Raw genomic sequence first — 13071 nt, 5'->3', positions numbered from 1 at the left:
AATATGACTGAAGCCAAGACTAATGCTACACACAAAGACTAGGAGAGAGAGAGAGATTGAGGAACATGATATGAAGCCCCAAAGGAACAATACAATACTGCTAAGAAAGCACTGAAAGGGCACAATGCAAAAATGATGGAGACTAAATTCAAAATAGAATGTTGTGACGATGCCAGGATAGAAAAATCAGGAGCGGGGGAGGCTTGAAAACAACATAATAGGAAGTGTCTGAATTAAGAATGGAGCAGTTTGAATGAGGCTGAGCAGCAGATTTCACATCCACTTCCAAACTTCCCCAATGCTTAAGGGTCCAGTACACCTGCCACAAGATAGGAGAAATGCCACCCACCTGCCTCAACAGGTGGAGGAACTTGAGGGACAGTTGCTGAGGGAGACAGTCACTGAGGGACACCATGTAGCTCCTCCCCTTCACACAGAGTCTCTGACACTCATTGGCCAGTTGGGGAGGAGGGGTGTTGATTGGCCAGCATTTCCCAGCTCCCAGGATTTAACCTGGGGTGGGGGCCATGTGGAATCCCTTTGGGCTCCATTCCACCGGTCCCATCCTACCCCCTGTGAATGGAAAACCAGCCTGACAGATGCTGAAGGTTTAGCTGATCACTGGTTTGAGAGTCAGGAAGGAACTTTTTTTTTTCCCCCATGGGCCAATTGACAGAGGGAGAGGGGAGTTGTTTTGCCTTCCTCGCCGCACCTTCAATCCACAGAGGGTTAAGTAGGAAGGTGCTTGGTACCTAACTGAGGTATTTGGCTGAGTTTCAGTCAGAAGAACAGTTCCCAGAAGTAAAAAACCTGGGATGTTTGTGATGGGCCTGGGATTCATGGAACGGGGTCAGACCTTGTGACCCTCATGGGTTGAGGTCCCCACCCTTCTGCACCCTCTGACCCCCTTACAGAGGGAGGGGTAGGACGCAGAGCGAGCTGAGTCTTGGGAGGTAGGCTGAAGAAGGCCTACTCCAGTTATGGGTTATATGGTAGGAGCCCTGTGTAATCCCCACACTGGAACCAATTAAATGTCTGGTACAGTAGAGTGGGTGATGGGTGGGTAGAGGCCCTCCCCTGTATTTAAGCTTAATAGAAGTTGCGGTTAAAATCCACCATGTGTCTTTCCTCATTTCACTCATGTCTCTGCCTCAAACTCCCAGGCAATGGGGTTCTTGGCAGATCTGGGGAGCTAATTTTGTCCCATCACCACCGAATACAAAATAAAAAGGTAGGCGAGTAAGAAAGAGAGAGAGAAACTTGCCTCCTGCGAAACGGGACTGAAGGGGTCCAGCACAGGAGTGAGAGTGCCTGAAGTTGAATGAAGAGAGGAAAACTGGGCTGAAGTGAGTATTTATTATTACTATTTGTATTTTGGCAGCCCTCTCCCTTACCCAGGGAGACAAAATCCCTGCCCTGAAGAGTTTATACCCTGTGCGTAAAGTAGGGTTGCTCATAAAGAGGTGCTGGCAGCAAAGTGGTTTCTATGAGGAACCAAGCTTCCCTATGGTTCAAAATAGCTGCAGGCTGCAAGATTCAGCTCTGTGTGCACCGGCTGCTGCAAGGGGCAGTGTTTGACGGGGGTTGAATCTGCATAGGGGATGGGAGCTCTGGCTTAAATTTTGCTGGCTGTCCCAGAAGTAAGATGCTATTTAAATTTAATCTTTGTTCTGCCAGCAGGGGTGTCTGGATCCTTGGAAAGGTCCCCTCCTTTCTATTATTGTATAACTCCAAGTCAATTAATCAACCAATAAAATCAGTGTCTTGTGGGGTCACACTGAGGGATGGCAAAGAGAGAGTGACACAGACTGAGTACCGGAAAAGAGGACTATGGGGCAAATCTCAGGGGTAACAGCTCAGCAGTTCACCCGTATTCAACAGGGCATTGAACTGTAGGCCCCTGATTAAGTCCCATTGATTTTAAAGTGTGTTGCTGAATAGAGATGGATTTAAGCATATGGTTTGGGGGGTTAATTGTTCATTGATTTTCATAGAGAAACAGACAATGAAAAGTACAAAAAAATAAAGCTAAATGACTACAGCTTGTATATGGTTCCAAATACTTCACAGCACAGGATCGCCAGTAAAATTATGGAATTACCCAAATTTATAACTTGTCAAAGCTGCAAGCCCAGACAGTATAAAACCAGACAATAGACATAACACGAGGGAAGGAAAGGCATTGGGGGGGTGAAGAGGAGGGGTTAGGTGGAATGGAGGTCTGGTATTCCGTGAGCCATCTCAATATTTCTATCCAAATGTATCGAGAAATGGGGTCCAAATTTCTTCAACTTCATATAGTTGCTGTTCATTTCTTTGGCTGCTAACTCAGACAGGTCTGAATACCACTGCTCTGTTCTAGGCATAAGCCTACTCTTCCATTTTTTGTGAAATCATACGTTTTGTGATTATTGCATTCACAAGAACCAAAATCTTTTCAGCTTTGCTGATTTAGAACCAGAGGCCATAGAATTGATCTTATCTGTTTTTCAGAAGGTTTGTTCCTAGAGATCATTAGGCAAAGCCCTAGTTAGTGTGTGTGTGTGTGTGTGTGTGTGTGTGTGTGTGTGAGTGTATGTGTGAGTAAAAGTAGACCATTATCTTCTATATAACCAGTGCATAATAACTTGAATGCGGAGTTTGGAAACCATCCTGTATGTGATCAAATCTGTTCTACCATGATGCCTATAGCCAAATGATTGACATCTACATTTCTGCTCTTCCACCGAAGTAATTTTTCAACTTCCTGTTGATGTCCAGACTTGATCTATTTTTCCAGTTATCTGGGTTTTACAAAGTACTCCGGAGCTGGGCACGTGGGTGCTTTTTGTCCGTTCAACCCTCTCAGCGCTCGATTGCTTCATTGTGTTCTGCAAACAATGAAACAAGAGATGGAAAGAACAGTTGTGACTAGCTGGGCTTGTTGACCAGGTGTTTGGTTTGTATGTAAATCTCTGTCTTTGGGGGGTTGCTAATCCCTGCAAACTGCTACAAACAGCCGAACCCAGACAGATTTCGATTTCTCCAGTGCCTTCAAACACAAGACATGACTCAATCTTTGTGATGCTTTTTTTTTTTTCCAGATTCCAGTAGGGGAATATTAGTATCCTTCTAATTTACTTTCTGATACATCAGGGACCCCAGTTGTAGCCACTGTAACGCCATTAAAGTGAATACACTCTTGAACTTCCACCACTGGGAAGACTATTAGATATTTTACCAGTTAGCTGGCCTGCCTGGTGGAAAAACTAAGAGTGGTCTGGGCTCAGTAGAGCTCCTAGCAATGGGCCTGGGGAAAAAAATAAAACAAAATCATCTACCCTAGGAGCCCTCATTGCTTTTACTTTCCCTTCCCATTTCTATCCTCTCTATTGGGTTGGACATTGAGCCACTATTGGATGAGTGGAGTGTTCTGCAACATCTTTCAAGCCAGCGATCTACTCCGGCTGTTTTCATTTAGAAGTTCCCCACCTCCTATCATCCACCTAATCTGCCTGCAACCTCTTCCTGTTACACGGCATCCAGCAAAGGCGCATTCTGGGTTGAAGAAGAGTTGGTTTCACAGAACAACATGGAACAATTGTCTCAGCCTGGTCTACTCGCATGGGTGGTCCCTAAACTCTGCCACCTTCTCATTTCGTCTCTGGGCGAGACCGTAGACTCCTGGACCAGCAGCCTCTGAGCAGTCTCTTCAAAGGCTCCGGTATGATGGGGAAATCATAGCGTGTGAATGAATGCCCATAAAAATGCATGGAGGACTGGGAAGGCACCTCTACGCTGCCACTTCTCCTAAGGCAGTGGAATCTTGAATTCAGATCCAGAACAAATAGTCCTGAGTTCAGAAGCAAGTGTATTCCTTAGGCTGCCCCTAGCAAACATGTTTGTTCCAGGAAAATGAAGGGAGAGGCAGCCGTGCATATCCAATGCTGAAGAACGGCATATAGTATTTGTGCCAAATAGAGCAGGGAACCTGTTCAACAGCTTCTCATCCTACAGTAAAGACGGACACACAGCACTGCCAAGGTCTCTGAAACCTTTGGGTACCCACCCTCCATCTGTTGGCCCCAGACTTACAGCCTCCCTTGTACACCTTATGCACTTGACTCTTCCAGGAAATCTTCTAAGTGTAACTCCTGCATGACTATGCCAGTGTTGTTCATTCCACCTTGCTGTAGTCAGACATTTCCCCCCCACCCCACCCCTTTAGCACATGCTGGCTATGGGCCTAGTCCTGTGAGGAGCTGAATTCCTGGGACACCCAGAGAGGAAAGCACTGAGAACAAGTCACACAGCAGATCCATGACAAATCCAAGAATAGACACAGCCCCCCAGGGAAGAGAAAACAGCTGATCGTAATATGCCACATGATGGTAACTAGTCTGGTTTCACTGACCACTAAATTACACCGGGTTTTCTTTATCTACGACTTCCCTTTTAGTTGATTCACAGATAAAGACAGTTAGATGTAACTCAGTACCATGCTCTGGCAGTTGCAGGCATGATAGGGATGGCAGATAAGTAAAACCAAACTCTGGATTTAGGATTGTAAGCTCTTTGGGGCAGGGACCAACTTTTCATTGTATGTGTGTACAGCACCTAACACAATGGGACCTAAATCCCTGATTTGGCCCTGTAGCCTTGATTCAGTAAAGTGCCTAACTTTAAGCATGTGAACAGTCTTAACCTCAGCCTTGCTGAACTGGGGCTGCTAGAAGAAACCACAGTGCAAATAAATAATATTATTTGGTGGAGTAGGTGCATCCAACAACTAGGTTACTTGTTTTTCCTTTTCATCTTTCTCCCTAAGTTTATATTCCTTCTTTATTAAAGTGATTGTTTTAATAGCTATAGTTTCCTCATGTAGTGCAGATCAAATAGATAAAAATGCACCTCTAAAGCAGGAAATGGTTTAACCACTGCACTTAAACATTTCCTGAGAGGAGAGAGTATAGCATAAACCATGAACAATAACAGTGGAAAATTGTTTCTCTCTTCAGAATGGGAATGACAGTATGGACTAAAAGAGTTTGAAAAAATAGAGGTCTCCCTCCTAATCAAGAATGTGTATGTTTCTAACATTTAAGGGAACTTACAAGAAAGCATTCCGGATTTCCAAATGCACATGATCTTTTAATGCCATCTACTGGACAAGGAGGTATAGTGCAGCAAGAACTGCTCAGCATCACACAGAGGAATTCTATCCGATCCATGGAAGAAATTCTGAAAAATCTCCTGTTTCCAAATTGGTAATATTGAGAATTTTCATATCCTTTATAGGAAAAGTAGTAGTACATAAGAAACACAAATGGGTATTAGGCACTCAGACACCAGGGCAATGGGCATCCTTATAAAAACCTAGATGGATACATAGAGATCTAGAGATACTCTTGAAAATTAACTCATTGTGTGTCATAGCACAACTAACTTTACCTGCTCTATGCCTCATTTTACCCATCTGCAAAGTTGAAGTAATAATATCTACCTCATAAGGGTACAGTATTGCCAATTCTCACAATTTTATCACAGGTCTCATGATATTTGGCATTTTTCTCCAAGCCCCAGCTCCTGGAGTCTGGTGAAACCCTGAGAATCTTTCCTTTTATTTTTAAAAAGGAAAGTTACTAGCAGAGAAAAGCTTGGAAACCTCGACCCTAGAAGCTCCAACAACAGAAGGAAAAGAAAGAACCCAAAAGGTATTAACTTTTAACATTTCATGGTTTATAAGCCAGTTTCATAACACTTTGGGGCCTGTCTCATGTTTTTTAACCCTGAGGGTTGACAATAGTGGGGCTGTTGAGTGACATAATGAATTAACAGTGGGAAAGTGCTTTGAAATCCTCAGATTCAAGGTGCTATAGAAGTGCAAAGTAGTAGATCTTTATTGTTACAACAAATTATTATTATGCATTTGTATTGCGCTAGCAGAGAGGTGGGAAAACTACGGCCCGCGGGCCGGATGTGGCCCGCGGGAACCTCCTGCCCGGCCCCTGAGCTCCTGCCCCTGGAGGCTCACCCCCGGCTTCTCCCCTGCTGTTCTCCCTCCCCCGCAGCCTCAGCTCACCCCGCTGCCGGTGCAATGCTCTGGGCGGTGGGGCTGCGAGCTCCTGGGGCAGCGCCGCTGCAGAGCTCGGCCTGACCCGGTGCTCTGTGCTGCGCGGTGCATGGTTGTAGCGCCGCCAGCCACTGGTGCTCCAGGCAGCGCGGTAAGGGGGCACAGAGTGGGGGGGATGGATAGAGGGCACGGGAGTTCAAGGGGGTGGTCAGGGGGTGGGCACGTGGCTAGGGGTTGGGGCAGTCAGAGGGCGGGGAACGGGGGGTTGAATGAGGGCAGGGGTCTGGGGGGGGCAGTCAGGAAGGAGGGGGGGTTGGATGGGGCGGCAGGGGGCAGTCAGGGGCGGGGGTTCCAGGGGCAGTCAGGGGACAGGGAGCAGGGGGGGTGGATGGGGCAAGGGTACCGGGGGGCCATCAGGGAACGGGGGGGTTGGATGGGACAGGAGTCCCAGGGGTGGACCGTCAGGGGGCAAGAAGTGGGGGGGGGCGGATAGGGGGTGGGGGCCAGGCCACACCCCCATCCGTCCCTCCATACAATTTCCAAAACCCGATGCGGCCCTCAGGCCAAAAAGTTTGCCCGCCCCTGCGCTAGCACGCTGGAACCCCAGACACGGACCGGGACACCAATGTTCTAGGCACTCTACAAACAGGACACAGTCCAGTCTCGTTCCCTTGCAATGGGTATGCCCCCTGGGAAAAGGCTAGAAAGCAGAGCTATTGCTTTGCTCCCCCCCCCGTCCTGGATTAAGTCTATTGCCTTAGGTGCTGTATTTACTAAGTGGCCAGCCTACATTTATACATGGCTGTAATGTATGAGCTCACGTAGCCCCTCTAAATTAAAAGATCCTGCTTTGGGCAGCAGGATGTGATGGGACAAACACCTCCCCCGCTGGCCTAAACCTTTGCCTACCAAGCCATACCACTGTTTACTAGTGTCCTCTGTCCATTGGAACCTGACTGAGTTATACTGTGTATTTGTGCTGCAGTTAGAACTGATCTCTTTCTGTCTCTTATTTCTTCTATTTCAGTAGCACCTAGATGCCCCAACCGAGCTCAGAGCCCCATTGTGCTAGGTGCTGTACATACACATTGTCTCTCTCATAAGCATAATAAGACAGTCTCCAATCCAAAAAGCGTACGAGCTAATTAGCTCAGTCACACACAGAGAGGTGGGAGAAAGGAAAAAAATATTAATTCCATTTTACACAGGGGAAACTGAAGCACAGAGACACTAGGGCCAAGTATTTAGGCCACTAACGCTCTGGAGAGGGGTGTGGGATTTTCACCGAGGTGCCTAACTCCCACTCATTTTCTTCTGTCCTGACATTGGAGAAAAGCCACATTAACTTGATCTCAGGGAGCATTCACTAGGTCAATATCATCCTCCTGCTGTCTAGGAGTCAGGCAGCAGGAGGTACTATCAGGTTCTTATCCTCCATCCCTCCCGACTAGTGTCCAATATTTAAACTAGCTTCTGAAAATCCCACTAGGCACCAACATGCATCTTTAAGCACCTAATCCTTTAAAAATCTGACCCTGCGTCACTTGCCCAATCTCACACAATAAGCCCGTGCAATTCCAGGAATTCAGCACAGATCTCCTGATTCTCAGTCCAGCACCTTGAATCCAAGACCATCCATTCAGTCAAATGAAATACGTGCACAATATAGATGTTGTGCCGGTTTATTCCTTTTTAACCTAAGCTTCTTAAACTTGACTTGTTGTTATGAGCTGAGTGACACCTTGTTACAAGTGGAGTTAAAACCTCGTTAAAACTGATGTGTGAACATGCCCTCCACTTAAGATAGTTGTAAGGGAACACACCTAAAACAAGGCTTAATAACGTCTGCCCAGAAACTAGCCCTATGTAGGTGGAGGGTTCAACTGAGGATTGATTTGTGTGTGCGTGTGGGCAGAACAGAGACAAAGGCAAAAAGCAAGGAAGCCAAGCAGCAGCCTGTGAGCATGGTATGATCCTAGAGAAGCTATAGAGAGTTTTTGGTCTGGTGTTGGCTAAAGAGGGTTAGGGCTCTAAACCAAGAAATCCTGCCTCCTGCATTCGGAGAAGCAGGACTTTGTAGAATCCCTGTAAATAAACAGGATTGCATCCATAGGTGGCGACTCTATGGGTGCTGTGGGGCTGGAGCACCCACAGAAAAAAAAATGGTGCTCCCCATCAGCTCCTCCCCCTTCCCCCAGCATCTCCTGTGCACCGGAGGCCATGCCGATCAGCACCTCCTCCTCCCTCCCAGCACCTCCTGCCTGCTGCAATCAGCTGTTCCCAAGAGTGCAGGAGGCACTGTGGGGGAGGAGCGAGGGTGGGGCATGCTCAGGGGATTTAATCTCCAGCTGCCAACATTCATAATGTGCATAATGTACCCTGCCACTACAGAATATGTTCTGTACACTCGAGGCTGAGATCAGGATTTGTGAACTAACTACGGTTGAATAATCATTGCAGCACGTTTGTTCCCATGCTGTTTTATTATTCACAACTTTCATAGCTGGGCTATGACCATGTGAAAATGAGAGCTGGCAGATTTTACATCCATAGACCCCCAATCCTGCCATTGTAAGCATTCATTTTCTTCAGCTGCAAAGACAGCAATACAGAACAGGATATATCAATCAACTAATCCCATCCTATTCTACACCTGATCTCCATCCTCTATTTGTGTTCTGCATCATACACTGGGATTGCTGGCGTCTCCACTTCCCTCCTCTTCCACTTCAGACTAAGATTAAAGGGGTTTATTTATCCTGGGGCTATTCTTAGCAATGACTCTGTTCTCTGACAGAACAAGCAGTTAAACCAATCAACCTAGCTTGTTAATAATGACGACAATCAGTGTGTCAGTTAGCTTTCATGGTGTAACCAGCTGGAATCGATAGAGTGATGCTTGGCTTTTGAGAAGCTATTTTCAGTTCTGTCTGAGGCTCTGTTTGTGCCGCTGGCTGTCAGGATTCAATTCTGGAGAGTGACATGGGCGGAAACTGCTTCCTCCTTCAATTATTTAACAAAGAGCCTGAGCTGTATGGTGAATTCCTTTTGCAGGACCCAATATGCTTCCAGACTACTATAACGCCTGAGAGTTATTAATCTAGATTGTGTCACTGAGGCACAAACCTGAAGTTTGGAGTGGCATGCTGCTGGCATTTCTGGAACTCGGCATACTTGAACAGTGTTGTCTCATTGTTTCCTTGTGTTTTGCTGTCTGTCTCCACCTGTTATGTCTTGTCTTAGGCTTAGACCAGGGACCGTCTTTTTGTTCCGTGTTTGTACAGCACCTAGCACAGTGGGTGCATGCAGGTTGAAGACAGATCCATATCAGTGGTCAGAGTTCACACAAGAGGTTTAATAACCAGGAGATCCAATCCAAAGGGAGTGTATAGCAAGGCAGCTGGTGGGGTCAAGCTGGGTCTGAGTGGCAACTAGCGGGCAATGGCTTGTTGCTCAGACAAGGCCAGAACAGAAGCAGGAAATTTATATATGGTCACCAGCCAATCAGGGCCAAGAGCAAGTAGCCAATCAGGAAGCAGATCACAGAACCCTGGAAGCTGGCCCACCCAAGTCTGTGAATTCTCTGGTAATTGGATGAGTTGGTGTTGTGTGATGGCCAAGGCTACTTCCCAAGAACCCAGTGGGTGTGGATGACCAGGATTTGAGACCGAGGTCCTGACATGAGGCCCCTTGTCCGTGACGGGGGCTCTGAGATGCTACCACACTGCAAATGATAATAACTGAACTTGTGGGGAATGCAGCCGCTGCATAGCCCTTTAGTTGGCTGCAGTAGATGTGGGAGGGTTGGGACATGGCCACCAGGTGCCTTTTAAACAGACTAGTGCCCAGATGGGGCTAGCAGGGAGCCAGGGGCACCGGAACAATTTGTGTAGTGAGGGTGCTGAGAGCCATTGAATCAAACTGTAAACTCTGTATACGATGGAAACCACTTCAAGCCAGGGATGCAGCAGCCCCTCCAGCACGTTAGTTCCAGCAGCTATGCAGGGAGCAATTCTTGTGCTCAAGAAAGAATAAGAGCCATTATTGTGGCAAGCTCCTACGCTGGGGGGAAGGATCCCAGAGCTCTCTCTCCTTCCCTTGTGTCCTCACATGAGTGCTGGTCACAATCAGGACACTGGCAATGATATTCCAGCTTTCTCACCTTTCTTCCTCATTAGTATCATTTTTTCTTCAATACTGATTTCACTGCAGCAATTGCTTCCTCTTTCTTTGAAGTATGGATTGCAGCTACTCTAAATGAATGAACCATTCTTAGCTGTCAGTTCTTCCTCCATAATCAGTACCCATTGCTTTCATTTTAAGGTGATTATTATTCTTGTGGCCATCTCCTACCTAATCAACTCTGATCTAAAACTCCAGGCTCCATCCTTACCCTCCTTATATTTTCAGTTTTAGTCCTAGCTAGTCTTTTTTAATCTTTGTCCAATAATTCCTTTTTTGTGAGTCCTGCCGAAGTTAGATGCAAGTCACGGCAGTTGTGATCTTGCATGTTTCCTCTGGGTGAAATTCACTCCCATCGCCTCACACACAGTTGGAATCAATGGGATTTCTGTGAGGGAACCATGCAAGATTTCAGTGCAATGGAATCAATCTGCAGGTCAGACAAGACAGTTAAGAAGTCCCTCCATGGTTGCTATACCAGCCCACAGGCTGTTACGTCTGTGCCTCCCATTGTGAAGGTTTTTACGCACTGGATCCAGATCACTGGTGATCAAACTAATTTACTGACCCATATAACTGCCCATAATACAATCATCCCTTTCAGGAAAGTCTTGTTATAAACTTTCTCAAGGTTTTGTTTTTTAACCCACGTGTGGAATTATATCCCTGCTATGGAATCTGATATAATGGATTTAAAAAGAATTTATAGGGAAGATCTCATTTGCTATTAGATGGGTTATTATTTTATTAAAGTGGTGCCTAGAGTTGGGATTATGGCCCTATTGTGTTAGTCACCATATAGACACATAGTAAAAGACAGGCCCTGCCCCCAAAGAGCTTGCAGTCTAGAGGGACAAAGAGTAGGAGAAGAAATGAAGGAACAAAGAGGCAAGTGACTTAATTCAGGTCACAGAGCAGGTTATTAGCAGGACCCAGAATAGAACCCAATCCCACTCTGTGCCCTCTATCCATTAGACTATGCTCTCCATACAGTTAATTTCTATAGACTGTATTAAATATCTGTAGAACCCTACTAGCTTCATTAATGTTACTGTCTATAGGATTTTAATATGAGGAATAACCAAGAGAACAAGAACTAATCTTGTATAGGAAGAACTGGAAACCTTCATACTTGGCCTCTGATTTCTTGCACAAAAACACACATGCTGCTTCTCAGCGCATGCGAACGGATGTTTTCATACTCAAGCCAGGGGAGCTGGGTACATTTGCACAGGCAAAATTTGAGAACACAGATGAAAATTTGTCCCACAAAGATAGTGCACAGAGGAAATTCACCAGGTGCCCTACAGCCTCATCTCTTGCCACTAGGTGGCCTCAGAGTAAACTATCTAAAAAGCATTTCAGCTGGGCAGCATATGATATATTTCAAGCGTCGTGTACGGAAATAAAGCAGTACTTGGTAGCAATTTCTCTCTGATAAGCAACAGTATCAACAGCCCTTCCAATCTGTCAGTGAAGCCAAGATATAGATCATTTGATTAGTGCTTAACTAGGGTTTGTTTAAGACTATATAGTATGTACTGACAGCCCTTGAAAACAACTGCAATGCATTCTATTTAGGGGCTCATTCATAACCCTGTGTTATTTCATCAGACAAGAAAAGGAACAGAAACCAATGTTTCTGCACTTCTAAATTGTTGAAGAAAATCCTGAGCCTTGAGAAATATGGACGTAGATTAGAGACAAAATTTTGAAAAATGCCTACGTCCCATTTTCAACAGTGATTTAGGCACTTAGGAGCGTTAATTTCACTGAAAACCAATGGGACTTAGGTTCCTAAGTCACTGTGGTGTTTTTGAAAATTCTGCCCTAGAACTAAAGTATATTACATTTTCAAAATACTCCTTGAAAGATCAATAGGGTCTAATTTACAGCAAGGAGAGTCAGCATTAATTGATATGTTTTGTTCCACAAAAGACACTCATCAAGGTGGTGGTGAGACCTAACATTTTGCCACGAAGCTAGTAATGGATTTTAGCCTTTTGAAAAGTTCCCATTAAAAGCCCCACATCTAAACTAGAAAACATTTTAAGAATTGAATAGCAGCTTTTAGAAAGACATCTGAAAGTGAACTGTCAGTGCTGAAATATTTCTCATCCAACTTCTCTCATTTTTGCCAAAGCTATTTGGCACCAAGAAGCAACTAAGAATTCCAGAAACTTTCATGTGCAGGAACATTACTGAAACTTCAAAGCTCAGGCTGAGATGTTCAGGATCACCTCGTCCATGCCTTCCCAACTTAAACCAAATCAAAATGACCCCCTCTCAGTTCGAAACACGAGTGTCCTCACACAGACTTGCACCAAGATATAAAAGGTGTGAAATAAAACTGACATCGCTATTTCTGTGTGTAGCCAAGCCTCTGTGTGACTCAGGAGCAGAAGTGACACTTTGAATCTGACTCCCAATTTCCCTTACTTTTCATGGGAATTGGGTGCCCAAATGGCTTAGCCAGACATGGAAAAAATCTCAGCCTTGATCTCTAATAAAACACAAATGGTTTCTGCAATACTTGATGCCTGCCACATAGCCTGTGACAGATCCAAAATGAAGATTGCACAAACGTGGTTTATGCCAACGTTTTAAATTGCTGTGGGATTCCTTCCTTGAGAGGAAACGACTCGTTCTGCAACTTCAAGTTCATGGTTCTTTACTTTTTGGTGTAAATAATTTTGTGACAGTTAAAGCAAGAAAGGACCCTGGATTAATGTGGAACACAGATGAGGCGGGTCTCAAATGAGTGGCATCTTTTGAAATGAAGTACGTTTCAGGGATATGGCCTGATTATATATTTCCTCTTCACAACTTAAACACCA

The sequence above is a fragment of the Emys orbicularis genome, chromosome 13 (genome assembly GCF_028017835.1).
Source record: "Emys orbicularis isolate rEmyOrb1 chromosome 13, rEmyOrb1.hap1, whole genome shotgun sequence".
Lineage (NCBI taxonomy): Eukaryota > Metazoa > Chordata > Testudines > Emydidae > Emys > Emys orbicularis.
This window is presented reverse-complemented; position numbering follows the sequence as displayed.